Below are 27,999 nucleotides of genomic sequence, written 5' to 3'. Positions count from 1 at the left end.
CAAAATGACACGAATCAATGCTGCTTTGATAGAAAGATTATACACTACATCAACAGTGTTAAATGTACACTGCTGGTGTATATGAGTCTTATTCAACATTTAACACTGGTGATTTTGCTGTGCATGGTGCCTTAAAGGGATAGTTCACCCCAAAATAAAAATTATGTCATTATTTACTCATTTGTTCATCATTTGTTCTTTGTTCGGCTGAATATAAATACATTCTGAAAAATATTTGTAACTAATAGGGCACCATTGACTTATACAGTAATAAAAATTATGAAAGTTAAAGGGGTCACTTTAAAATGAAAATTCTGTCATCATTTACTCATCCTCATGTTGTTCTAAACCTGTATGAATTTCTTTTTTCTGATGAACACAAAAGAAGATTTTTTGAGAAATGATGGTAAACACACAGCAGTAAGTGACCATTGACTTCCATAGTAGGAAAAAAATATTTTGGAAGTATTGTGATAAATGATGAAGAAAATATTTTGATAAATGATGGTAAGCACACAGTTGATGGGACACTTCATATTATTTTTTTTATTCCTACTATGGAAGTCTATGGTCACTTACTGCTGTGTGTTTACTATAATTTCTCAAAATATCTTCTTTTTTGTTCATCAGAAAAAAGAAATTTATACAGGTTTAGAACAACATGAGGATGAGTAAATGATGACAGAATTTTCATTTTAAAGTGAACTATCCCTTTAATGGTGCCCCATTTGTGTTTAGCAGAACAAAGAACAACTTGAGAGTGAATCAATGATGAAAGAATTTTCATTTTAGGGTGACCTATCCCTTTAAGAGTTAGATTTACTAACAAAATGTGTTACATGGCAATAACTTCAGGGCCATATCATATCAGGCCGACTCTGATCTCTTTTTTAGGTTAGCTTATAAGTGATTTTATTTCCTATGCATCTTCTTTTATATGTTCTTAAATTTGATGTATGTGTACTTTATAATGTATTTTTATGATTCTGTAAAGCGCTTTGAGATGCAACTTGAAAGGCGCTATATAAAACAAAGTTTATTATTATTATTAATATACAATAGGATTTCCGGAATTGTGTGTGGCTGCTCTCTATAGACCCCATCAATAATTTCAAAAATGCAGTAGCAATAAAAAAGTGCCCTACACAGTTAAAAGGCTGTGATTATTACATGCACAGTAATATTTTGATTAAATGCACATTAATTTTAACAAATATGTTCTCCAGAGACATTCCAATTATAATTTTTTACTACATCAAGTACATACCTTGCAGCCACAGTGGACCTTGTGGATTTTGATTTTATATACAACAGGTAGCTCTTGGCAAACTGAATAAATCTGTGTACCACCTGTGTCTCAAAGGTTCAAGCCATCTCCCGACATAGCCTTTGGTTAAATCAGGGTCACTCAAGAGTTCACATCACATAATGGACTCTGAGAACAGACTCAGTCTAAATAACTGACTGCATGATCTTAATGACCTCTTCCTTTCTCTTTTCTATTAATGTCGAGCTGTTTCTCATATCCATAATACAATCCAACTATAAGTCAGTAAAAGTGATCTGAAAGAGTTATGTGGAAATCTAAAGTATCAGCAGCAGCTACAACTGTACTACAGTATACCTGTGGTGTAATGTACAGAATTGGTGTGTAAGCTAATGATCAGCAGATTCAGCTCTTTTTTTTTGGTAATAAACTGTACAAAGCATAACTTTGATGGGTTAAAATATGATAAAATGTCTAGGATAGAGAATGGGCTAATGAGGGATAAAGAAATAATTTGTAAATGCCAAGACAGAATTGTACAGTACCATCAAGGCAACAATACACCCTCCAAGAAAGCAAATCTCTGTTAATAGGGCTGTTACAACGCATCGCGTTCCCCATACCGGTCTGAAATAGATTCGCAAGGCTCCGATTCTGTGTTTCATGAACAGTGCGTGTCCTACTATTCTGTGATCAGTACGAAGTCCTTATCAATCTAAAATCCCTATGAGTTTGAGTCGTTTGCATTTAAAAAGCAACACTCGTCAAACACAATTATTAAAAATACTCTTTATTATCATGAAAATACCTGAAACAATCTGAAGATCAGCGGTATATAAACATGCCTCTAATGGTACTTCTTCTGTGGCACAAACGGCTTTCTGCACGAGAGCGTCCTCTGGCTTTTGTGGGTGGCGGCATTTCCCTAATTCATTAAAATTCATTCATTGAGAAAACACGCATTTGCACGATTAATCGTCACAGCCCTAGCTTAAAATATATAAAATAAATGTTTTTGTAACCCATAAGCCTGTGATTTATTCTGTACTTCACAACTTATTTCTATGGAAGCTGTAAGAAGCAGCTTGTTTTAAAAACTACAGTCCTCTTGATATTAGAATAGACCTTAATATTCATGATTTTTTTTTATATTTTTCAATTATATGAGCAGCTGTTGTTTTCACACAGCCATGCAGTTGGCATAAGGGACAGAACGTAACAGCAAAAGCTGTTTTTGGAAGAGGATGCCATTTACAATGCTGACAGTCTAAAATGCAAATACATAGCCTTGTTTTTGATGTTACCCGTGTTCTTTCTACAAAATGTCAAAGTTACTTTGTGGTTTAGTGGGTCACTTATGCTACCCAGTCTTTACCTCAAAACTGAAAGAAATGCAGCCCCTAAAACCAACCTTGACATTTTGAAATTTGGTGGGAGTGTTGATGTCTTGCCTGGAAATGTAGCAATAGAGAAGGGTTTATAAATGAAAAAAGCAACCAAGGGTGCAGTTCTATCAAATAAAATGGATTACACTGAAAATATTACATTTCAGAACAGATAATATTAAATTCAGAACCATAAGCCAAGTGCAATGCAAATGCTTGTCTTAGTTGTCTTATCTCAGTTATGATGACTTTAAAGGTGTATGGTATTACATTGAAAGCCCATTAATTTATAATACGTTTTAAACAAGTGTTTTACTTCTTTAATTTATTCTGCTTTGCTAAATGCTTTTCGGAAAATTGTAGAAAGGTTTTGTTAAAATAGTTGCTGCATGGGCTTTCAGAATGCAATATATTCTTATAGAATAATGTATAGGCAGCAGGTTGTTGTTGCAGAAAGCCCCATCATTTTACATCAGTTTATCTGAAGGTGCTTATTTCACAATAACCAGCTGTCATTATCCAGCATATTACATGCCTTCATTAAATGTTGATCTGAAGCATTTCATTAGCTCATTTTAATGCAGACCTTCCACAAGTCCACAAAAACCTGACACAAGCTTTGCGTTTGGTCAAAAGCAACAATTTACAGAAGTTGATTCCACTGAAAGCATCCATCATTGTACATTAAATGTTAGTACAACCAAATTGTATTGTACCAACATCCTAAAAACAAATTGATTGATTTAAGTCATAGCTCTATGATTAATCAGACAGCAGCACTATGTCTCAGTGGGTCTCATGTCTATGGTGGGGATCAGGGCTGTCACATGTAAATGTCTCCGACTCCTCGTCGCCGATTTAAGGAGGAGTACAGCTTTATGAGAAGCTGAGCTACGTATTATTCAGCACATTAGTAAGCCTTCCTACTGCACTGCTATTCTCAGACATTGCTTGCAGTACAGCATAAACAAATCTTCTGAGATTGTCTAGTTAGTGCACAGTTTTACTGGGTGCGCCAGGATCACTGGACTTCATACGGAACACAAGAGAACTACGTAAGGACACAGAATAAGGTAAGATGGCAGTGTGCCTTAATTAATTAAGATTTGTATTTTTGCTGTAATAAAAAGTAGGGTGTAAAATATCTGGACAAGAAAGCATACTTACAGCTTTTGCGATTTCATAGATTCTGATTTATTCAATTTTTAGTTCAAGTTCAGTATTGTGTCCACGCTTCATGATGTGCATGCCTGTCTCAGTCAGCCTACCTAGGCAGGCACGTAAAAGTGAGCTAATATGAAACGCACCCATGCGCAAACATGCACGCGCATGTGATACCCAAACCTGGCGGTACACTTGATTTTGAGACACATTTAATCGAGCAATCAGTTTGTTTAAAACACACAAAGGTGGTACTCATTTAAAACAGATTAAGACTTACCCACTAGGGACGCTTTCTGTTCCAGTATTATAAGTTTGTTACCGATAAATATTTTCACTGGAATGAGATTGAATACCAATATAAAAAATAAAAAATAAAAATGTCCCTAACGACACTGACAATTCAACTAATCAAAGTTTGATTCTTGAGCGATTCACTTCGGAGTCGATTCGATCGAATGAATTGGTCATACAGGTGAGCAGAATCGGTTCGCTATTCAGTCTGTTTCCGTTGGACTTGTTCCGTCGGCTTCGGTTGGGGCGGTACAAATGGGTACTTCAAAACTCAGATATCGCGGGATGAAGTGGTTATATTTTCGAGTGAAATCTATTAAAATCAAAACTGTCAAATGCATGTATTCGTTTCCGGCGACAATGTTCATTAAGTTCAGCACGTGCACTAACATCTCTGAACGGAAATTATCCAGGTAAATGCAAACAATGTCAAAACACAACACACTGACTAAAATGTTTGATAAGTCACCGATAAAGCCTGGTCATGGTGAACTAACGTTTGCTTTAATTTTATGTATTTTACATGTAGGCTATGTAGTCTGACTTGTATAAGAGAGATTGACTTAAAAGTGTTTGATATGATATTTGTTTCTGTTGGGTCGCAAGGCAAGCATAAACTTAGCACATTTTGTAGACAGAGGTAAATCACATCACAGTTGCTGACTGCTTGCACTGTCAGTGGGATTCATGGGGAAATATGTTTTCCATTCCCAAAAACCAACTCCACAGAAAGAATGACACAAAATGAAGGGGTCTGTGGGTTGCTTTCCATTTCCCTGAATACCAAAACCTATCCCACATTGTACAAAACGCAACTAGTTTCTGTTGAGTTTTGCATCTGCACGTGTATTAAAATATCCTTTGGAATTAATATAATTAAGTTGAATTTGTTGTGTGTGGAACAAAAACATAAAGTAACCACATTATGGCAGTATAGCAGGGAAAGAATCATGCACCGTTCATCAATTAAACCTTGCAAGAGGCAGAATATTGGTAAACAAAATCCCTTGGTGCAGAGAGATGTTGTGTGGATTATGGATGTGCAATACCCACACAAACGCACACACAGTCTTGTTTTTGTGTGGAGCAAATTATGTTTTATTACAGGCAGTGGATTGAGGCAAAGATCCCGATCTCTTGCTCTGATCATCTACTGTATCTGTAGCCTTGGGGTTGGATGGTTTTGCAAAAGCCACTCTTGTTTTCTTGCTCAGGTCAAATGTACTGGTCCTGTGCTCAGGGCAGTCAAACCAGATGGGTCCAGAATACTTGGTTTCTCTTTATACCCCTGGCTAATGGCAGTATTACTCCCTCTTTAGAAATAACCGTTAAATAAGAGAGCTTTTGTTATGAGCTTTCTTTATTCTATTCATGTGTTTCACGGTGACAGAATCTTCAAAGCAATTTCACTTAGATCCCCATGGTCTCCAAATACTCATATGACACAAACATGTTTGTTAAAAAAGTAAGTCATGGGATATTTAGCATAGTGCCTTTAGCTAATATTCATAACCAGCAGAAACTTAAACAGAATCAGTTGACCCAAGTTAAATTTGGACAACTGAATAAACGTGTAATCATGCACATACTAAAATTGCTTTTTGATAAGCAAAAAATGGAGGCTGCATTTTCGTAAACTTTATTTATGATGAAATAGCTTGTATGACATTGTCTCAGCGTGTTGCACGCTCGGTTGTGATTCTGATTTGGCCCCGGAGCAATGACATCTAAAAAGATGTGGCTTGTTGGCAGTTCTCATGTGATCCTATATTTTCCAGTGACATGAAAATAATTTTAACATTATTTTTTTGATCTGCCTGTTTGGTCATTTCAGTTTTTAAAGCTGCTGCTGTTTTGAATCTCAAAAAGAGCTTTTCAGATATGATTCAATGAAGTGTCTGGCATGTCTACTGCCTTGTGTGTGCAGCCAGGTTTATTTCCTCCAGGAAAATGTCTGGTCTAATTTCACAGTTTTTGCCCATGAAATGTCCATGCAGAAAAGAAGACATCTGATTGACATGTAGGGCTCTCTCATACACCCGGTGTGACGCAAGTGTCTTTTGCTAGTTTCAAACCGGCACAATTGTCATTCCACGTTGTTTAAATAGCCCAATTTTGTGCCCATGGGCGTTCTGGTCTGAAACCGAGGTGTGTTCAGGCGCATTGTTATCGCAGTCTAAAATAGACTACGCCATTGACCAACTAAAACCTGGTCTAAAGTCTAAAGTCAATGACGCAATATTGTTTTTGTTATTTTATGAGCGTGTTAGTATAAACGGGATGACAACGCGCTTTTGCTTATCACACACATGGATGCGGAGCAGATAAAATGTTTAAATATGAAAAATCAAAGAACTAAAATGTAAAAGATTATTATTGAGTCTCTTGGACATAAATGAGGACCAATTATAAGACGTTAGCAGGCATAAAGAGCTGCTTCACCAGTTGTAGCCTTGTAAGTAATTGCATGTTTTGCTTTAAACAAATGCAAATATTGCATATATTTTTAAATGTTTTTTTTAAATGCTACCCCTGGATTTATTGTATATAAGGGGTGGGAATCTCTAGGCACCTCACGATTCGATTCGATTACGATTCAGGGGGCGGCGATGCGATTCTAAAAAACAATTATCGATAATCTATTATCTGAATCTTTTAGATACTTTGCTTTAAAAGTACCAATTAATGACCCATGAAGAATTTACTTCCAATATATTTTATTAACATTGCAAAGAACCAACAGAAAAATAAATGTGTGTCTGAACTAGCAGACCTCCCCTGGGTGGAAACGTGTAATATGTATCTCATGTTTGTCGGGTTTTCAATTTTTTTTTATTTTGTTTGACATAACCTACAAATAGTGTGGCTCTTGTCTAGCTCATTCCGCCTTCAACTTCATAGAAGCCAAAATATTTCCACACGTCAGCTTTTAACGAGGAGGGTGTTCGTATTTCGCGCTCAGCCATTGCTTCGGATTGCGTCTCTGTCTTTTATGTGCACGCCACAGACTGTCCGGGCGCTGCACTTCTGCGCTTCAGAGTTCCGCCTTTTGCATTCCGTCAATATTACTTTATTAGATTTTTTTCAGATATTGATTTTTTACATTTGTGAATCGATTCAGAATCGTCCACGTCCCGCATCGCGATGCATCTAAGAATCGATTTTTCCCCCCACCTCTATTGTATATGATGACTTTGCACCTGTGGATATGAAGAGATGAGAACCGTTTTTTGAAAAATGCTAACGGTAGCCGCCTAGCAATGAAATCATGATCCCACCCTCAAGTCAAATCGCCATCCAAAGTCACGCCTCTTTCCAAACACATGAACACGCACAGATCAGACGGTCACGTCTCATGTCTCATTCACCAGTGAGAAAACTTTTCAGTACAAAGTGAATAACACTTCCAAAATAACCAACATAAACAACTGGTTTACATCAGAATTAGTTTAAGCACACTTTCGGTTGTGTAGACGTAGTAACTATATCGTTACGCTAATCCGTAAACGAACACAAATTTCATAAGCAACACAATGTTTCATCAAAGTAGAATATCTAAATCCATCTAAATACAAACATATCGCGTACCTACCTTACCAAAATAAACAGTGCAACAACCCTTTCAGACCCTTTGCCTCCTGCAGCTGTTTTCATCTCGTGGTAAAGCAGTAAAGTTACTGATGTTAATTTGGGTTTTTGCTCTTTGCTGATCCAGGCAGTTTTTGATGTTGTTGTTATAAAAGATGTCTTTAGTTTTGTGCCTCCTGTGTAGGTTGTCAATTCAGCAGAAAAGTTTGCCATTCTCCCTGTTTACAGACAGCAGGTGAGCGGACGTGAACGCGCCGATGACGTATGGTGTCTGCGTGGACTCGCTGCGCCGTGGGCATTCAAATTACGCGTACGGATGAGGAACAAAAAAGGAAATGTTCGTTCGGACCGAAATCTATGATTGGTTGAAAATTTTTTGGTCCTACGCCTTTCACAGATGACATAAATTCTACAAATACATTTAAACAACTTAACCCAGTGATTGCTATCAGGATGTGAGGAGACTTTTAACCAGCATAACTAAAAATGTTTCAGGATCAAATCTGTTACCCTACCTTTAAGATGCTTTTCAAAGCACTCACGGCGCTGTCCGAGTGCAGAAACGTTTCGGCTCTCCACACGTTTTAAGTTCTTTATCTCCTGTTTGTTACAAATAAAGTATTTTTAGAGTACAAACTAGTGCTGTGATGGATCGCAATTGACCCACGGTTCGGCTCGCATGCGATTTGCGGAATAATATGCACATTTAAATAGGGAAAGTTTATCATTTGCATGTGTTTCTATTCTAAGCCTTGCAAATGTTAACATTCAAGTGATTTAAAACAATTTAACAGCAAAAAGGTGCTAAAGTGAGTGGATTTCGGTACGCACATGCGGTCCGGTCCAGCTCTAGTTAGATCATCCTTTCAAATATCAGAACAGCTTTGTATTAAATACCGTATGCGAATGCGTCATATGTCCGGTGTCTTCGGAGGCTGGGTGTAAGGAAGCATGCTTGTATAGCCCTTGATTGTTTGCACCTGGTATTAATATTTCAGTCGGATCACAAGTGGATGAGAAAGACAAATTCCTATTTACTCCTGATGTTTATATCCGTCTCTCTTGTTGTTAGTTGCAGACATAAAAACAACTTAGCATTTTGCACGGTAAAAAAGATTTGTTGTTCATCTTAAAAATTAAGTGTTCAGTGGCGTTCACTTTATAACGAAAACAATATTAGCATCCACACCACTGGACAATAACAATAACTTTATGATCCCATAAAATACAGAAATAAGATTTTTTAAACTATATTTTTGATAGTTATGGTTAAAATGTAAACGGCCCTTTAGTGCTGCATTCCACATAAAATATTAGTTAAATAGACGAAAATACAACATTTGTCATTATTTACTCACTCTCATGTCATTTGACATCAGTGTTCACAAGCTAAAACAAGACTAAGATTTTTGGTGGGAAAACTAAAGAAGGTTGTCTTATTATTATTTTTAAAAGACACTTATCATTTTGTTTGTTTAAAATGGCAAATACAGTCAGTCCCTTTGTGCAAAATTTTGTATTTATTTGTCATCTCTTGCGCCTATCTTTATGTTCCCCTGTACATCTGAATCAGCATATTTACAGGGCATATTTGTACAAGACAAGATGTTGCTCATCTCTCTTTCCACTGCTCATCAGTGCTGTCTTTCACCTTAGCTTGTTGTCAGATATCGGCCTGTCTGTTCAGTGTGCTCAGCACTTTGCCATATTATCACAGTCATCTACAGAGATTTCCCTCTGATATGGATGAAAGTGATGCTGTAGGTGATGTAGGAGTTCACAGCAGCATGGCTCCCTATCAACACTGAGAGTGATTTGAGCTGCAAGCGGGAGCGGTTCTGTCATCCTGGATTCTGGCTGAGATGCGTCAAGCTGCCTCAGGGCTGAAACTAATTGGTTGCTGGATTTTTCCAGAGGGACCTTAAGAGGTAGGCAGGAACCTAGAAGGACCTCTTTTGAATTTAATAACAGTGCACACAAAGCCTTAACCTGCTCTTATTTATTATTCAAGGGTCCCAGAGTTAATTCATAGTGCTGTCTCTTGTGATTATGCAGTGAATAATTTCTACTAAAATAAGGTTGGAGCCATGGTCACTTTCAAAATGTGCAGAGACCTGGAAGGCTGACGTTTGACGTGGCTGTCTATATTTTCAGGCTATAGGCGTGCACAGTAGCTCTGTATCACAGTGATCAATTTTGTTTGTCTAAATACTTATCTCTCCTTCTGATAAATGTTTTTTTTTTGGGTTGTGCAGGACCTGGCCGGCTTTTGTTAGGTGCTTAACATCTGTAATGAGGTCCATTAATCTGTTCCTGATAGGAGTTATATAAGAGTATAATATACTGCTTATAGGCTGTTTCATCAGACGCACACGCATTGTCGCTGTTTCGCGCCTGAACCGAAATGAATTTTCAGGATGTATTTATTTATCAGTCTGGCTAGTGGCTAAACCGATCTCTGAAACAAATACCTTGCCGAAAATAAAATGTTTTTGTGTGCTAAAAACAAGGGGAGACGACGGACATGGATCACAACTGTGCGGAGCGGTTTGTGAGCCAGGCAAAAATGTAAGGATCTGTAGCTAACATTGTATACATTCATTTTAAAGGGCACCTATTGTATTGCTAAAAAATTTTTTGTGTATTTGGTATAGTACAATGTGTTTGCGTGGTTTATGGTTAAAAAACACATTATTTTCCACATACCGTACATTTTTGTAGCTCCAGATTTCACTTTCTTCCTGAAACGCACAGATTTTGTACAAAACTCATCGATTCGAAAGTGCTGATTGGCCAGCTAATCTGTACGTTGTGATTGCCTAAATACCTCTGACGTCAGCCGGAAATGTGACGGTCCTTGCCATGTTTGAAAGATTCGGTCACAATGCAATGCTAACAGGAGTTAACTTACAGGCTGAGTCTGAAGCGGTAGGAATTATGATAATGTTGATCTTGTCTACATCACCAATCCCAGGAAGTAACGGTTGCCTACAATCCTGTTTGTGGTAGTCCAAAAAAAGAGATTTACACTGGAGACGAAAACTTGCGTCATTGTTAACTTTGGGGTATGTACCTTTTGCATATCGTTAACATGTACCAATACACAAATACACAAAAAGAAATGCAAAAACGTGAATCGGACCATAGGTCCGATCAGTGTAATAGATAATACGTGTTAGATATGATATATGAACGGAAGTAATTTACTTGTCCCAGTCGTTTGTTGCTGCTGAAACTATACATTATAAAAAGAGGTTAGAGCACATAACACTTGAGCTTTTATTTAATCCTTAATGTGGTACCATTTAATTTTTGGCTCAAATTTTCTATAAAATTGTAAATACTCATATTGTTTGTAACATATACCGACACAGTCTCATCGCAATTGATAACTATTTCTCGAGGTGGCTAATTCATCTTAATTGTAAATTTTATTTGTGCCTTTTAGTTTGATCTAGGGCTGGGTATCGATTCAGATGTTCCAGATCGATTCAATTTCGGTTCACAAGCTATCAAATCGATTCTATTTTGATTCCGATTCTCGGATCGGTTTTTATGCTCTATTCTCGATTTGACTCAATGAATATAGATTTATTACAAATACTATATTTATAAAAAAGTACAGTGAACATAAGTTTACAAGTGGGTAATTAATAAAAAGAAATTAAGAGCCACAAACCTGTATATTAAACTCTTTTATTTTAGGTACACTTGGGTACATTAAAACAGAACCCATCTTTGTCAAATTCATACAATTATGTTAAATACAATAAAATTTTGATGCAAGATGAAAATGTATGCAGAAAAAAATTCAAAACAGTGGCATTCCTTGATCAACGAGGAATAAGGTTATTTCGTAAAAAATTGATTTGTGGCCTTAAAACGTAAAAAAAAACAATTTATCGAAAAATTGTTTTTTTGCCCAGCCCTAGTTGATCTGCTTTCGCCCCAGTGACGTTTCAGTTTAGAGGCAGGGCTTCAATATTTCTTTTACCGCATATACTTCTTTCTAATAGTTATTCATCACAAAAGCTTGAATTTTGATTTACAGTTTACAACGTTGGTTTGCCTGTATTAAAGTCAAACTGTAAATCTAGAATTAAAACTAACCATTCATTTTCTCTTTCCTCTAGAGTGAGCAGGAAATTACCATTGAATGAAAGATTTACTGGCTTGTTTGTTTATGACGAATTGATTTTTTGTTTGTAAGAAATTTTAAAGCATTCAAGCTACACAGTCACTGTGATTATTTATGTAATTGTTTTTAAATCTAAATGTACTGAGCCTTTAACATCTTATTAAAATAATAGATTGTTTGAAATAACTTCTACTAGGGTACTTTTTATTTAGTCTCGAGTTCTGTTTCATTTTCAGCTTTGTTGAAAATAATTATAGTGAGGTGCCTCTGTAATTCACCATGAAATTTGATGCTTTCATTCATGTCTTTTATATCTTACTCTAAAACTACCGCTGCTCTATAAATTTTAATGAGAGTCTCCTCCAAAATCCACCAAAGTCATTACCTGTTTTGATTTGCATACCCACACAATCTATTAGAGCACATCTACAGTATTATATTCTTGATTATGAAGTGTTCAGAAACGTCTTCATCTGTATTCATGAAGTACAGCAGTGATGTGCTGCCAGTCAGTCTCAGTTAACAGCATGGTTCATTGCAGATCCCCACTGTAATGCCATTAGTGTAAGCTGTGCAATTTTACTTCAGCTCCTTTCCAGAAAAAATTCAGACTGGGCATTCACATCTCTGTCTGCAGCATTAGGCAGAGTGGGTATGATTGTTGACTGTTATTATTCAGAAGGTTTAGTCTCAATGGTCTGGGATTGTTTCATAGTGACCATGCAAAATGGATAGTACTGGATCACACTTTGATGGTTTTGCTGGTGATTTGATTTGACTGCTCAGTGTTGTAATTTTTAAATCACCACCACTGTTGAGCTAAGAGTCTTTGAGCAAAGTCGATGAGTCTTAACATCTTCAGCCTGAGAGATGGAAATAGGAAGTATTTTGTAGATAACTGGCATTGTAAGTAATTAAATGGCCCATCTTATTGCCAGCAAAGCACTCTGCCAGGCCAGACTGCATTGTGGCCTAATGGTTAAAAAGAGCAAAGCCTTCATTAATTGAATGTGCTTGTTGGCTGCAGGATGCCTTTAAAATTGTCTAAGGGATTGTGGGAAAACCTCGCACAGTTTTTCTTTTTTTGCTGTTGGATCAGATTTGTTAGCACTGACGTCATCTATACTCTTGTAAAATTATGCCATTTATCACTCCAATAAATATTATGTTTCACTGTTTATCTGCTATCCTCTGTTTTATAGAGAATGATGCTTAGAATGAACTTGAAACTAGGGATTTTTTTGGGCCGATACCGATTTAAACAGACAACTTCTGGCCGATACTGATGCCGATATTAAACACTTGTGTACAATACTATACAGTTGGTCTATTAGCTAGTTTATTTCTGCATCAAATAATTTTTACTGAACATGGATTTGATCTAATCAACATTTAACTGACCAACATAATAAGAGAGGCACAAATTAAGCTAAAACAAATATAATAAGACAGCATGACAACCTTCAAAGGTGGTTTTTGCTATTCAGCATTTATTTTATTAACAACATTAACTCATTTTTTACATATAATGGATTTCTTTATGCAGTTAATTAACAAACAATCGGTATCGGCCTTTCTCGTGCTATTGCCGATATGCCGATGGTTTCAAATTCATCAAAAATCAGCCGATAAATATCAGCGGCCGATACATCGGTGCATCACTACTTGAAACTATGCTTACAACCCAGTTCACCTCTGAAATGTAATGTTTTCCCAAATAGAACAAGATGCATATTGCATAATGCATTGAGAAACATATATAGGGTGGGTCTATGATGATTGCATGGGATGGTTAGAAAAAATTGATGTCTTTGTATTTTTTGCCAAAAATGAAAGTACTAATTGATTTTTGATAAACGTTACAAAGACAAACAATCTGTTCTTATCAATACCGTGCACCAATTAATCATTCAGAAAAAGATACAGAACATGCATTAAGTTGATGTCAGTTTTGTCATTTTGAGAGCATGTTATGCAATAATGACATTCTGTATTCGTTTAAGAAATATATGATTATGTGGGGGAAAAGACAGAAGGAGATTGATAATCAATAACAGTTTAAAGAGCACCTATTGTCTGATTCATTTTTTACATTTCCTTTGGTGTGTGAGTATTAGTTCATGTTAACGATATGCAAAAGGTACAAACCCCAAAGTAAATAATGAAGTGAGTTATTGTCTCCAATGTAAATCCCTTTTCTTATGCTGAGTTTACACCAACCGTGTTTCGGGCATCACAATCACGTCTACCGCGCGTGGTTTCCCGCTTGAACAATTTGGATGCATTCGCGCGTGTAGAGCGGAGTAGCAAAAAAGCAAGCATTTGACGCGCGTCAGAGGCAAACTCTGTTCTTGTGGGAGGGGCAAGTGCTATACGGTTGTCTGTTTGCAAAATGACTGATGTTGATTGTGCATTTATCGAGAGAGTTACCAGTTTGTATTTGGTAACCTTACTATAGGGGGAAAATAAACGGTGCGGGTCGATAAACGTCACGTGACTCAAAGGTGAAGTGTGTATTACAACTTACCAGGTTGCCCAATGTCCTCACTGACACTCTTCCAAGCGAGGTCATTTTTATTCCTGTCTCCTCTATATAAGTAAGAACTTGTGTCGTATAGCTCCGGGTGACTGCTTTAAGCGTTGGTTTAATGAGTGACTCCGGGCGGGGCTGCCACCACAGCAGAAAGCAGGCTCCTGATTGGTTAACACGGCGTGAAATTCCGCCAAAATTCAAATTTTTTAACTCGGGCGTCAGCCGCAAATTTGCATGAATCGCAAGATGCACAAAAAGCACCATTCGCGCTTACCGCGCGTATCGTGCACAACGCTCATTTCGGCCTTACGCGCGATCTTCACACGCGAAAGAGGCGGAAACGCCTCTTCTGCGCCGCGGGACCTCCTGACGCGCGTCAACGCGTCTTCACCTTGACTTAACATTGAAATCACTTGACGCCTCTACCGCGGTTGGTGTAAACGCAGCATTAGACTACAACAAACACACAATTGTAGGCAACAGTTAACTTCCTGGGATTGGTGATGTAGACAAGACCGACATTATCATAATTCCTCCACTTGGACTCACAGCCTGTAAGTTAACTCGTGTTAGAATCTTTCAAACTTGGTAAGGAGCGTCACATTTCTGGGTGACGTCAGAGGTATTCAGGCCAATTAGCTGGCCAATCAGTGCTTTTTAAATCTGTGTGTTTCAGGAAGAGAGTGAAATCTGGAGCTGCAAAAATTTACAGAATGTGGAAAATAATGTGTTTTTAACCATAAACCACGTGAACACATTGTATTATATCAAATGCACAAAATAACATTGTTTTTAGCAATGAAATAGGTTTTAATGTACTTTAATGTACAGTTTAGCTGTCAACATACAAAAATATTTAACAACAGAATGCCACAATTATACAATTAGAAAAACTATACACTATTGTGTAAGATAAAGATCTTGCCACATTGCCACAAATATATTTATACCAGTCTTCTCGAAGGAGCAACTTGCTTGTCTTTTAATACATTAGCACAGAGGACAGCATAAAATGAATAGATGGGATGAGCCCTTCTTTACTGTAGTTTTCTTTTCTCCGCTTTACCCCTCATAAAACATTTGTCATAACAACAAAGCACAAATTCTTCGAAGCACTTAAAGTAGTTTTTTAAGTTATTTTGCAAAGGTTCCCAGACAGTGAAGTCACAGTAGGTAAGAGAAAGCGGAGTAAATCGTTTCGCTTCAGAGACGGACGACTTGACTGAAAATAGGATGGACAGAGACTGTCTGCATTTGACAGATAGCTTCCAGTTAAAATCCTGTCTTTTTGCTGAGCTGAAAAGCCTGCATTTGGTAAACCATTCATTAAGGTGACACTTAAATGAGAGCCAAAGTCTCCTGGCAGACGTCACCGCCAGGCATCAGTGATGGACAGTTGGGCGTGATGTCCTTCCCTCGCTGCATACTGACTTTCTCTGAGTTCTTTAGACTCTTCATCCCCTGAAGATATATTTCCTGTCTTTTTTGTTCAGTTCATGCACATTTTCAGAACTCAGAGTTTAATGATCTTGCACAGAAGCAGAGTAGAGAGAATATTAAATTGACAGAGCATGCTGGGATATGCTTGAAAAAATTTTCAGAGATAAGACGATTTATATCTTTCTCAATGTTAAAAACTACCGTACTTTTGGTTTTATACAGTACATGATTATATGATGCTCATGGTTTTGTGGGAAACATGGTGTTTTATGTCTCTTAGTTAATTTAGGCCATATGGTTGCTGCTGTTTTTTGCCAATGAACTTTTCCTTGATTTTATGTCTACCGTTTTGAATGTCTTTACAGAAATTAGAAACCTTTTTGTTTCATGTTTACACAGTCTACTTAATATCACCATACAGAAATACTCATTTTTATATCTTTATACTGTATTGACTGCTTCCAACTAAATAGCAAGAATCCAATCACTTGAATAAAAACTTTACTTAGTTCATGTACTGAAGCAGACACAATCTATCCACAAACTTTGTGACCATGCACACACAGTATAGAGTATGGACATCATTGGAAGTCAGAGTTTATGCATTGTGATCTGAACGAATCTGCAACAATATGCTGATGGTTTTATAGGGCCTGGATGTGTGGATATTGCTGCATCGTAGAGATAAGGATGTAATTCAGCTCTGCACTGATGCATACCGTGCATCTTACTTTGTATGCTGGAAGGCTTGCTATATACGGAACATGTGGCTTTCTGAATTGCTTCAGTAAGTAGGAAAGATGCTATTTTAGCTTTTCGCTTGATATCATCCTGCTATATCATCCCGTTGTATGAGGAGTGATGAAGTTAGGATGGAAATGCAGGGACGGCAAGTGGTTATAAAGACATAAAGCACAAACACACAGGTGCATGGAGTAGCTTTATCCATCTTACATTTTTAAACTTTTTTTACTGTGCAAATCTCTATTTTGGGTAGATGAGCTCTTGACAACATACCATAAGGAAAACAATAACAGTGATTAAAACAATAAATAACAAAAAGAGAAAAATTATACTATAAGAGTATGCATACCTTATTCATACTGCAATGCATGCTGGGAGCTTTGCAAACCCTAGACAAATCACCCACACACCCTTTATGCAGATGAAATCTATTGAATCGTGATTTATTGGTGGTTTAAAGATATTGTTTATACTGTAGCTTTCGGGTTTCTTATGTTTGAAAGAAATACAGTGGTGGCCAAAAGTGATGTACTTTTAATGCCATCTCAGGTTAGATTAAACCATCAAAATCAAACCATCAAGTCTTTTGTACGTAATGTACAAAACAGTAACATTTTGGGATATTTATCAGACAAAATAACTTTTTTATTTAAATTTAAAATTAGAAATAGGAACTCTGGGTTTTATTTAAGTATAGAAAAATGCATAGAAAAACAAAAAGCTTGCATGTAATAAAGCATGCACTGATTACAATTGTATCTGTACCTCTTTTGTGGTCATTTTTTGTAGTCTTTGTCCTGGGCTGTGTCTTTATAAACTTTCCACATCTGCTATGTGTAGGTTATTTTTTTGCCAAGCCTCCTTAAATTCTTTTTAAAGCTGAGCTTCATTTTTTATTTTAAGCACACCAATGCAACATGCATACAAACATTTAGTGCATGTTTAATAAACTATTTATATAAAGAGCCAAGAAGTCAATTGTTCAAAGTTGGACATCATTTTTGGCCACTAAGTTTTGTGGTTTTCAGTATACTGAAACATTTTGCGTTGCTCTGATGCTGTCCAAGGTTCTGAAAGTCTGAAAGCCATTTACCTTAATCCAGTGGTTCTCAAACTTTTTCGGCCTTTTGTGTGTGGTGCATCCCCCCCACAGAAAATGTATGACATAAAATATTTTAAGACTTAAAGCAACACTAAAGAGTTATTGCTCTTTGCTCCCCCTACAGGTTAGACGCAAAATTTTCATTTGCACTGTCGTAAATACTGCAGCATAGCTGGCTCTGATTGGATTGTAGGTCTACCGTAAAGCAAGTTTTTGTAGTTTTCATTCGATCTACAGGACCACTGGCACTACCCGACCGTTGGAAACTTCTTTAGTGCGGTTTTGGCCAATAGAGGGCTGCAAAGCGAATGTGAAAGTGCCATTCACCCTGTTTTGAGTGGATGAACCACTGAAACTTTTTTGGAAACCTTATTTTAAAGTAAAAAAAAACTCTTTGGTGTTGCTTTAATTAAGCAAAACATATTAAATCATACAATGTAGTGCTGTTGGTTAGCCTTATTTTTCTGACGTATATTACACAGAAATTATGATAAATTATTGTATTTTATAAAATGTCATTAACTTCTTACACCCTGAAGCTATTTTGGGGATTTTCGCCTGGATTTGGCCTACCCAATTTCAAAAGCATCCCATACCCACATGCAGAGGTTTACATACAAAAGTTTGGTTTCATTTTACAGGTAACCCTTTGAAATTACATAAAACACTGTTAAAAGTGGTAAACATGGTTGTATGTGATATCAGTTCTCTAATAAACACAAAAATATATAGGCGCTTTTTGATGTTTTTTTCTAAAGTTTTTATTTGAAAGTATATAACTCTGGCCCTGGGTATCTCAGGTCCCTGCAGACAGTTTTGTTTGATTCCAGCAATTGTCAGCTTACAGAGGAAAAAGGAATTTTTTCTCTATCATAATCTATGCAAAAGTTATTTTACTCCAACTGAAGGGAGGAATAATACCCTTTTTGTATACAATTTCTGCCCAAGGACATTTGAAGTGCTACCATAACCACATACAGTGGAATAAATGCAATTTCTTTATATCATTTTAAAGAAAACCCTTTGAAGTTACATAAAAAGCTGCTGTTTGTGACAAATATCGTTATTTATGTTGTTTTTTATATGATGAAACACCAAATTTTCTTTTTTATGTTGTAAACACTGTCTTTGATAGTGTATAACTCTGGTTCTGTGTGCTCTAGACAGTAAACACCCAAAAAAAGAATGAACTCTTTATCATGTCGCATTCAAAAGATATTCTTATTTTACTGAAGGGTGCGGAAATACATTTTTCATAAAAATATTAATTTTTTGTTTTGCACATATAATAAAAAGCTAGGGATTAATTATGCAAACAACCAAAGAAAATGCTGTGAATGGACTCATTGTTTAGAGTAGGACCTAAAATAAAAGATGGTGTATCATTTGTGGCTATATGTGCTATCTGAGGCAGTTCACACTCAAGTTTCACATATGTTTACAAAAGACCATTTTTTACCTTATTATTCATTCGATGATTGTTGGATATGTGTTGATATTAGAACAAAAATAATGATGTAGCCTTATTCCTGAGAGTGAGAGCTTTCATTTGATATAAGACTTGCCCATGTTTGTCATTTTTGAAAAATATGAAATATGTGAATATTATATGATATCAAAAAATATTGGGGGGGTGATAGTGTAAATTAATTGTAAATAACTTTCTTACAGTAAAAGATATGTCAAAGTGATGCATATCTGCAGAAAGTAGAGACTCTAAGCTTTCAAACAGTATCTCATATGTGTTACTGGGGTCCATGACGGAGTATCAAAGATTAAAAGAATATTTTATATTAAGTCAAAATACGAAATTCTGGACCCGGGACAGGGTCCTCAGGGTTGAAGAGGTTAAACTGGGGCACCCCTGGCACCATCTCTCGGCCCTCCAGGGGGCCACAGCCCCAGTTTGAGAACCACTGCCTTAATCCTTTGTTTGTTGTAACTTGCATCACAAAATGGTGGATTGTTGACCTTCAGTATGTACACTGTGTTGCAAATGACATATCGCTTATGTTGTTTCTGAATGCAGTATCGTCCCTGTCGACTCTGATGTACTGTGGCTTTCCTCTCCAATATCAATAGGCAGTGATTAGGCAGAATGTCATCTGTGCATTAGTAGGACATTGCTTAACAAGCTCATATCGCTATAGTTCTGCAAGGTAAATCCCCATAAAGAGTCTAGGATATGCACCATCTTGCTGTTAGAACTGCATTAAAGTGTATGAAGATTATTGTATAATGGTTCAGCTTAGGGTTTTTATGTGAGCATCAGTCAGTACTCCCTGCATTTGCTGAGTCTTTTTTCTGCTGATCACATACAGTAGAGTGCACTAGTGTAAAACGCATTAAAATCAATCACTGAACCATGCAGTACAATCTCCATAAACAATCATTTTTTAGTTGAATGTTGTGCACCATTTTTGTTCCAGCATGACAATATCTCTATGCACACTCACCATATATGTTGAAGTTTTATGATCTACCAATAGGTGCCAGTGTTTCCCTATACAGTCTGTTAAAATGATGCTTTGAATGAATATAAACTGATGTAAATGAGTTCATATATGGGCCATATGAGAAATAAAGTCAGTTTGTACTTCTTCCTGTAGATTTAGGTGAGATCTACAATAGTTGGCATTGGCAAGAAGTATCATAACACAGATCGAATAGATCTTCTCTCTGTGACACGGAGATCAATGGGCACAAAAGATGCCCATACACTTCACTGAGTTAAGCAATTGATCCACTTTTCTGCAAGGAGAGATTTCTTACAGTATGTCTGAAAGTGAATTTGATGGTCTTTTAATAATGCTGCAGTGAATTTTATTTGAAAAATCTTACAGACTGTATCATTTTATACAAATATACAGTGTCTACAACAATAAAAGATCATTAGAGATTTAAGAGAGGATTTATTTTATAATCTTAATATATTCATCTAAATAGATATGTAAGGAATAATTGACGACAGGCCATTGAATTAAAAGAAAATAATGCACACCCAAGGTGGTTATTATTTTCTAATAATTCAAAGGACCAGAGTCAATTATTCGGCTTATACCACGTTTACCAAAAATATTGCTCTTGTGCCTTTTTTTAAGAGATTTTAAAGGTTAGATGTGCAGTTATTGAAAAAAAATCAACACCCATGGAACATTTATCAACCAATCAAAATAAAGCATTCAACAGCCCCCATGGTATAATTTAAATGTACTCTAATAAGTTTTTAAAAAATGAAAATTGTTTCATGTACTTAAAGGGTTTTGCAGCGAAAGTTAAAATGTTTAATATGAAATGACTAAAGTGACATTTGTGAAAATAAGTCATTTAATTTAATGAATAATACAGTACACATTTTGGATGGCACTTAGAGGGTTTTGCATCTGAAGGGTATAAATATGTTATGTGTATGTTTTAATGTATATTTTTTTAGGTGTCCATGTACACATAGCCATGTTTGAACAACTGTAGATGTGTCCGCTGTGAAGTTCAGACTGTAGTACTGTACTGAGCTCCAGTGAAAGCCCTCAGTGTGCACGAGGCCGTGACATGAGCTCATGTGGACAGATCAAAACACCTTCCAGTCAAACAGCCACACACACAAGCCTCTTTAAACATCACAAGCTCGTGACAGCCTGTGAAAAGTACTTCTGTTTGATTTCTTTCTTTGAAATTAGAAACTTTTTATGATTGCCTAACACATAATGCTCCGATTTGAAAGAAACGAATTTCATGTGAAAATAAGCTTTGGCTTATTTCCTTCACATTTTCTGCAAAATTACTCTTTACACCCCATCTCCCCTCATTTCAAATACAGTCCAGGTTTGATAATTTTCTCAGTCAGACCTCTTTCATATGCCATGGGCATAAGCAAGGTGTTTATCATTAGACAGAGTAAATGTTATGTAATTAAACTTCCTCGTCTGAAAGGATCCAGGCCAGAAAGCAAACGCTTTTCACTCCGGCAAATCAACAACTCATAAACAATTACGCCACTGTCTACGGTTTTTAATTTTAGCCAAAAGGTAAATCTTTGATGGTGCTGTTACTGCTGTACCTGTACTTTCAAACTCTCTTGGTTTGGCCTTGACTGCAACCTGCAAATTTTCAACCTGACTTTTGCCAAATCTCATATTACTCCCTTGGCCTCGCTATTGAAAATCCCATTTGCACAGGTCTTGTAAAGGACACGAAGGTTTATTGTCCTGTGAATGAGAACTGTCGCGTTTATTTGTTTGTGATGTGATTGATATGGCGTTATAGTTTGCCTCTCAAACACCAAATATTCTCCGGGTCTTTCCAAAGCGTGGAAATGATGAACAGTGCTGGTCTGAACCGAAGAAATAAAGCTAAGCAAACAAAGTGCTCTCGATTGATCAGTGCCTGCCTGGCAGTTTATTCTCAAAGAGTAAATGTCTCACCACTGAGAACGGCCATCAAAGTCAATAAGGATAGCCTGCCCGCTCTGCAAGCGGATTGACAGTATATCACAATAATACATCAGGCTTTGACACGGCTTTCTTAGCTTGTATATTGTATTTGTTTTGCCAATCAGGTTAGCTTTGAATTCTTTGAGGACTTTGAGGCCTGTTTCACGTCGCGTGCATTATATAAGCAGTCATGTATATGCCACATACATACAATAGCAGGCTGGCATTGTGCTTTATACTGTATAATAGACTCTATAATGGCTCTAAATGATAAAATCCCCGGTTAAAGCATTGGCTGGGACAGGAGGCATTTTAATGTGGTGTTTTGCATGTTGTCCCTATATGTCAGTGTAGGTTTTATTCCAGGTACTCTGGTTTCCTCCCACAGTGCAAAGACATGCAGTTAGGTGAATTGAAGATGAATAATCCCTCCCCAACAAGACTAACAGATTAACAAGTGGCCAAAAAACACATTTACGCCCATTAGTTGATAAAGAACACTGGACTACTGTATAAACTGTTCTGGTGTTGTATAATCCTAAGTTTATGTTTTTAATATCTTTTTATAAGTCCCACTGTGGGGATATTCAGGTTTTTATTGTTGTTTATATTTCTATGTGGTATTTTAAATATGGTTTAAGAGAAGCCATGTGCAAATTCATAATTTAACACCATTGCTGAGCTTTTCTTCATAATAAAGGAGACAGGCTCATTCCTGCGGTTTATAATTGCCTTGGTTTCCAACTTCATGAATATGAATTTATTTATCTGACGCTTTTATCCAAAGCAAGGCAAGTTTATTTGTATAGCACATTTCATACACAGAGGTCATTCAAAGTGCTTTACATACAAATGAGAAAACAAAAATCAAAGATACATGAATTTAAAATATCAATTAAAAGAAAATAAATGTGATTTTAATAAAAACTGTTTAAATGTGTAAAAAAGAATAAAACAGGAATAAAAGTATAAACTAGTGATGCACCGATGTATCGGCCGCCGATATTTATCGGCCGATTTTTGATGAATTTGAAACCATCGGCATATCGGCAATAACACGAGAAAGGCCGATACCGATTGTTTATTAATTAACTGCATAAAGAAATCCATTATATGTAAAAAATGAGTTAATGTTGTTAATAAAATAAATGCTGAATAGCAAAAACCACCTTTGAAGGTTGTCATGTTGTCTTATTATATTTGTTTTAGCTTAATTTGTGCCTCTCTTATTATGTTGGTCAATTGAATGTTAATTAGATCCAATCCATGTTCAGTAAAAATAATTTGATGCAGAAATAAACTAGCTAAAAACCAACTGTATAGTATTGTATACAAGTGTTTAATATCGGCATCGGTATCGGCCAAAAGTTGTCTGTTTAAATCGGTATCGGCCCAAAAAAATCCTATCGGTGCATCCCTAGTATAAACAGTTAAAAATAAGAATAAAAACAAGAGAAATAAAAATAATAAAAATAGTGCATATAAAATATAGTGCAATCAAGGTACGATTTACAATTGCTATATATCGCATGCCTCTGGAGCAACTAGGGGTTAAGTGTCGAACCTGAGTCTCTCACACCAAAGGCGTGTGTCTTATCCACTGCGCCATCATCAATCCAGTCAAGTAACCAATCAAGATTTACGTTGGAGACGTTAACTCACGTCTTTGCTTTCTTTGGTTTATGTACCTTTTGCATATTGTTAACATGTACTAATACCAGTGTTGGGGAAAGTTACTTTTAAAAGTAATGCATTTCAATATTTAGTTAATCCCCAAAAAGTATCTAATTGCGTTACTAAGTTACTTTTCATGGAAAGTAATGCTTACATTACTTTTAAGTTACTTTTGCGTTACTTTTTCTTACTTGGCTGAGGCTTGATCTCTTTCAGGCCTTGCAGGTGTTTTTTATGTTGGCAAAAATGTCAAGCTCTGGCCTGCCATCTCCGTTTCTGACTCAAACTGTTCCCGCTCATGCACACAGAGTGCGTAATTCTACGTTAATATGTTCAGTTTAATTTAGTACATTATTTTATTTTTAAATTGAATTAATTAAACTGAAAAGTAACTTGCATTACTTTTAAAAAAAGTAACTCAAATATTAATGTGTACATTTATAAAGTAATGGGTTACTTTACTCATTACTTCAGAAAAGTAATATTATTACATAATGCGCGTTACTTGTAATGCGTTACCCCCAACACTAATACACACACACACACCAATGGAAATGTAAAATCGTGAATCAGATAATTGGTGTTCCTTAATGCGGTGCCAAATAGTGAGATTGTAAAATGATTTAATGTGGTGTTTTGATAAAATCATCAATTTAAACTTATCTCGTAATGAAATTTAATGACTTATAACCTTTTGCGGGTGTTTAGAGTGTTATGCCTGTCAGTTACAGTTTACATTTTACAGTTTCTTGTCAAAATTTAAGATTACATTTTAACCTGTTCATTGAAAAACGGCCTCTGGTCTCCTTTCCTTTGTAGCAACATTAGCAGCGTTTTTATGCCAAGCTTGCCGGCTTCTCTAGAGAGGATCTTTGCTTTCAGTAGGCTATGCGTATTTGCATTTTATATATCAGACGCGATGAGGTCCACTGCGGATGACATTTCGTGCAGCTTTGTGTTTGCAGCCAGCCTCATCTCGCATGCTGTTAAAAAGCGCTGGTGTGTGCTTGGCATCAAGCATAGTTGTGATCATGGCAAATTTTATCTCCTGCGCGCTCGCTTCATTTTTTTCTTCCGCTGTATATGTTTTGCGAAGGCACTGCAAACACGTTCATGCTCATGTTCACCTTGCATTTTTGACAATCATCATGATTTATCGATTTAATTATTATCAACAATTAATTGACGGTCAATCAATTAGTGCTGTGCAAATGCACAGTTTATGTATACATTCTGTGAAACCAAACTTAGCAGTTATGTGTCTGAAACTGCAGAATGTAGCATCTATTTACATATATAGGGCCCTATAAAATCCGTTTGATTTTTTTCCCAAATTCCGTTTGATTTTTTCCCAAATTCCGTTTTTTCCGTTTTAATTTTTGCAAATTCCGGTTTCTCCGTTTTAATTTTTGCAAATTCTATTTATCCATTTAAAATTGAACAGAATGTTGACAAAACATACAAAATAACAGTTCTCCGGTCACATAAAAGTCATGTGGGAACTGCTCGGAATTAAGTGTGTAGCGTCGAATTTCTTAATTTTTTCGCTGACGAAAGCAGAGTCGTGGAGAGCTGCTTCGCCATGGTTTCAGTGTTTTGGAGGGGGTTTGAAACGATGGGAGGGGGTGTGTCGCCGAGATTTTCTTCCCCCGGTCTGCATTTCCCCCAGACAAACGTTCGTCTCCCACACAAAAACAGAATTTTATTTCAAATATGTAAAATTCCGCGAAATTCCGTGTTAACACTAGATTCCGTGTTAATTTGCCAATTCTGCGATTCCGTCCGGATTCCGTCCGCAATTCTGCGATTCCGGAAATTATATCGCCCTACATATATATCTATGGTCTGAGGTGGTGCGAACGAGTGGAGGAGGGGATTTATTTGCATATCCACAGTTCCGCGTATACTAAATGAGGCAAGGGTATAGAATTACATTCAAGCTGTTTTGAAGCATAAAGAAATTACTGTGACAGCTATAACTTTTATATATGCTTTTATGATGCTCAAAGATGCGTTTTAACTGCAAAAATTCTTGACTACAGGGAGACTTTAAAAAGATGTAAAATTTTATGTAAATCAATGATGCAGAGAAAGACTGGATCTTTTAAGCATGATATCAATAAACAGTTTGCTTGTCTGTAAAGCTTTAAGTTTTTTTTACCAGTTGATGCCATTGTATGCCTCATGTTTTGCCTTAGGGATCATTTGTATCAATGGAAAAATGCCAAGTAGCCATTATATTAGGCATGCTGTCGTAAACCTGTATTTCACCCGTGAGTCAGCTGTTTCAAGCTTTTGACAGCGTTGTTTCAGCCCCTGGCGGGATGTGACGGACCATCTTGGTTTGAGAGCAGCACGTCAGGGAAGATAAGGCTGATAGGAACAACTATCTTTGAGGAGATCTTCACTCTTGCGTTCTTCTGGAAGCCTGTGTGCCATCCATTACTGATAAAAAAAGAAAAACATGTACCAGCTGAAGTCGAAGTAGAAACTGCTTTAAACCAGATAACCCTAAAGCTTAGCGTAATGCAGAACAACTGCGTTTAAGACCTCTAGTAAACAATTACAGTAGGGACGCATTGCTGGCAGACTGGGCTTCACAGTCCTGAAGGAGTCACACATTAATGACTGACCTACAGATACACTTTGCCTTTGACCAATATATACACTTTGCGCCCTAGACTAATATATTATACATGCTCACGACTGAGAAGGAATGTGAAATGAAGTAAACAATTAAGTGACATTGAATGTGACTGTAGCACTGTTTCAAGCAGCTGTTTTTAAGAGAGACATGACTCCTTAAAGCAGAAAACAAATTAGTTAGTTTTTCTAACTTGTTTATCCCATTTATTTTTAATTCTCATGTTCTTGTTAGATAGACTTTTACTGTTTTTATGTTTAAGGTCCAGGCAGCCCAATGTTGTGAATGTACAGTATACAGCAAATAACAGTGATTTTCAATGTAGAAAAACACTGTAATACAACGTATGGGCTTTGTTACACATAAAGCTCTACAGGGGCACAGGCCCCCTATTTTTTTCTGACTTTTTTCTTGAAAGCCTGCTGTGTGCAAGAAGTGTGCAACACTATGAACTACAGTATAAAAAATTTTTGCGTAACCCACTATTTCAACACTGCAACAAGTACTGGGAAAGATACCGTATTTTTCGGACTATAAGTCGCTCCGGATTATAAGTCGCATCAGTCGAAAAAATGCGTCATGTAGAGGAAAAACATATACAGTATAAGTCGCACTGGACTATAAGTCGCATTTATTAAAAATATATTATTCTTTTTGGGGGCATTTTGTTTGTTAAGTCTTTCTTGGTTGTCTTTAAGTTAATGTTTCATTTAACAGTTTGTTTCAGGGATTAGCTACAGGAGCAACATATAGCGCCCTCTCATGGCTGTAGACAGTAATGTTTTCTTTTGGTTCATGTTAGTCAGTATGAATTAATTTTGACATATAAGTCGCACCTGACTATAAGTCGCAGGACCAGCCAAACTATGAAAAAAGTGCGACTTATAGTCCGGAAAATACCGTAAACATGTATGTATTTTAAAATATTTAAGTCTTTATTATACTTAACGTGAACATTATTTCAATTCTTTAAGGCATAAATGGCATTAGGGCTGTCACTTTTGAGAAAAATCAAATTCGAACGGATTTCGAATATCTTGCAATGTATCTGAATATATTCGAATATCTGCACCGCGTCCATCAAAAACCCACCGTAATGGAGATTCAATCACAAAATTATTAACAGTGACAGTCACAAACTTGGCTGTCTGGATTACTTTTTTACTTAATGTTTGAAACAGCAGGTTATCAACTTATGAATACAAAACTTGTATATGAAAAAATAATTCAGAACAGTTACAGACAACAACGTGACAACTTAAACAGCAGCAGGAGTATAGGAGCCCAAACGGAATTCGCGCCCGCAGATTTCGGAAGAAAACTCCGCGGAATTCTGCGGATTTAATGCCCGTCATTGACAAGCACACATATCCCGCGCTTGAGCGTGTTTGTGAGAAGTAATCTCATTGACAACAAGGACACATACATAGCCTATCTCACGCGTTTGTGAACCGTCAGTGACAAGTACATTAACCCTGCGCGTGCTGTTTGCTCGCCCGTTTTTAATGATAGAGAGCACAAACCCTTTGATACTTGAGATGAAATAAAACTTACCGCTGAGTTAAGCAGATCTCACTTGACTCTGTCGTCTATGTGACA

General features: G+C 36.6%; 1 protein-coding gene across 1 annotated transcript in view; it reads left to right on the top strand.

Annotated features, from left to right (window-relative positions):
* The first annotated feature begins 3,548 nt into the window (after positions 1–3,548).
* The window catches only part of rap1gapa (RAP1 GTPase activating protein a), a 106,614-nt gene continuing 82,163 nt past the window's right edge, over positions 3,549–27,999 (top strand). Inside the window, exon 1 of the mRNA XM_065285877.2 lies at positions 3,549–3,725. The gene's annotated coding sequence lies outside the window, so the exon portion shown is untranslated. The remainder of the gene's footprint in view (positions 3,726–27,999) is intronic.

Source organism: Paramisgurnus dabryanus, chromosome 21 (genome assembly GCF_030506205.2).
Source record: "Paramisgurnus dabryanus chromosome 21, PD_genome_1.1, whole genome shotgun sequence".
Classification (NCBI taxonomy): domain Eukaryota; kingdom Metazoa; phylum Chordata; class Actinopteri; order Cypriniformes; family Cobitidae; genus Paramisgurnus; species Paramisgurnus dabryanus.
This window is presented reverse-complemented; position numbering and strand designations above follow the sequence as displayed.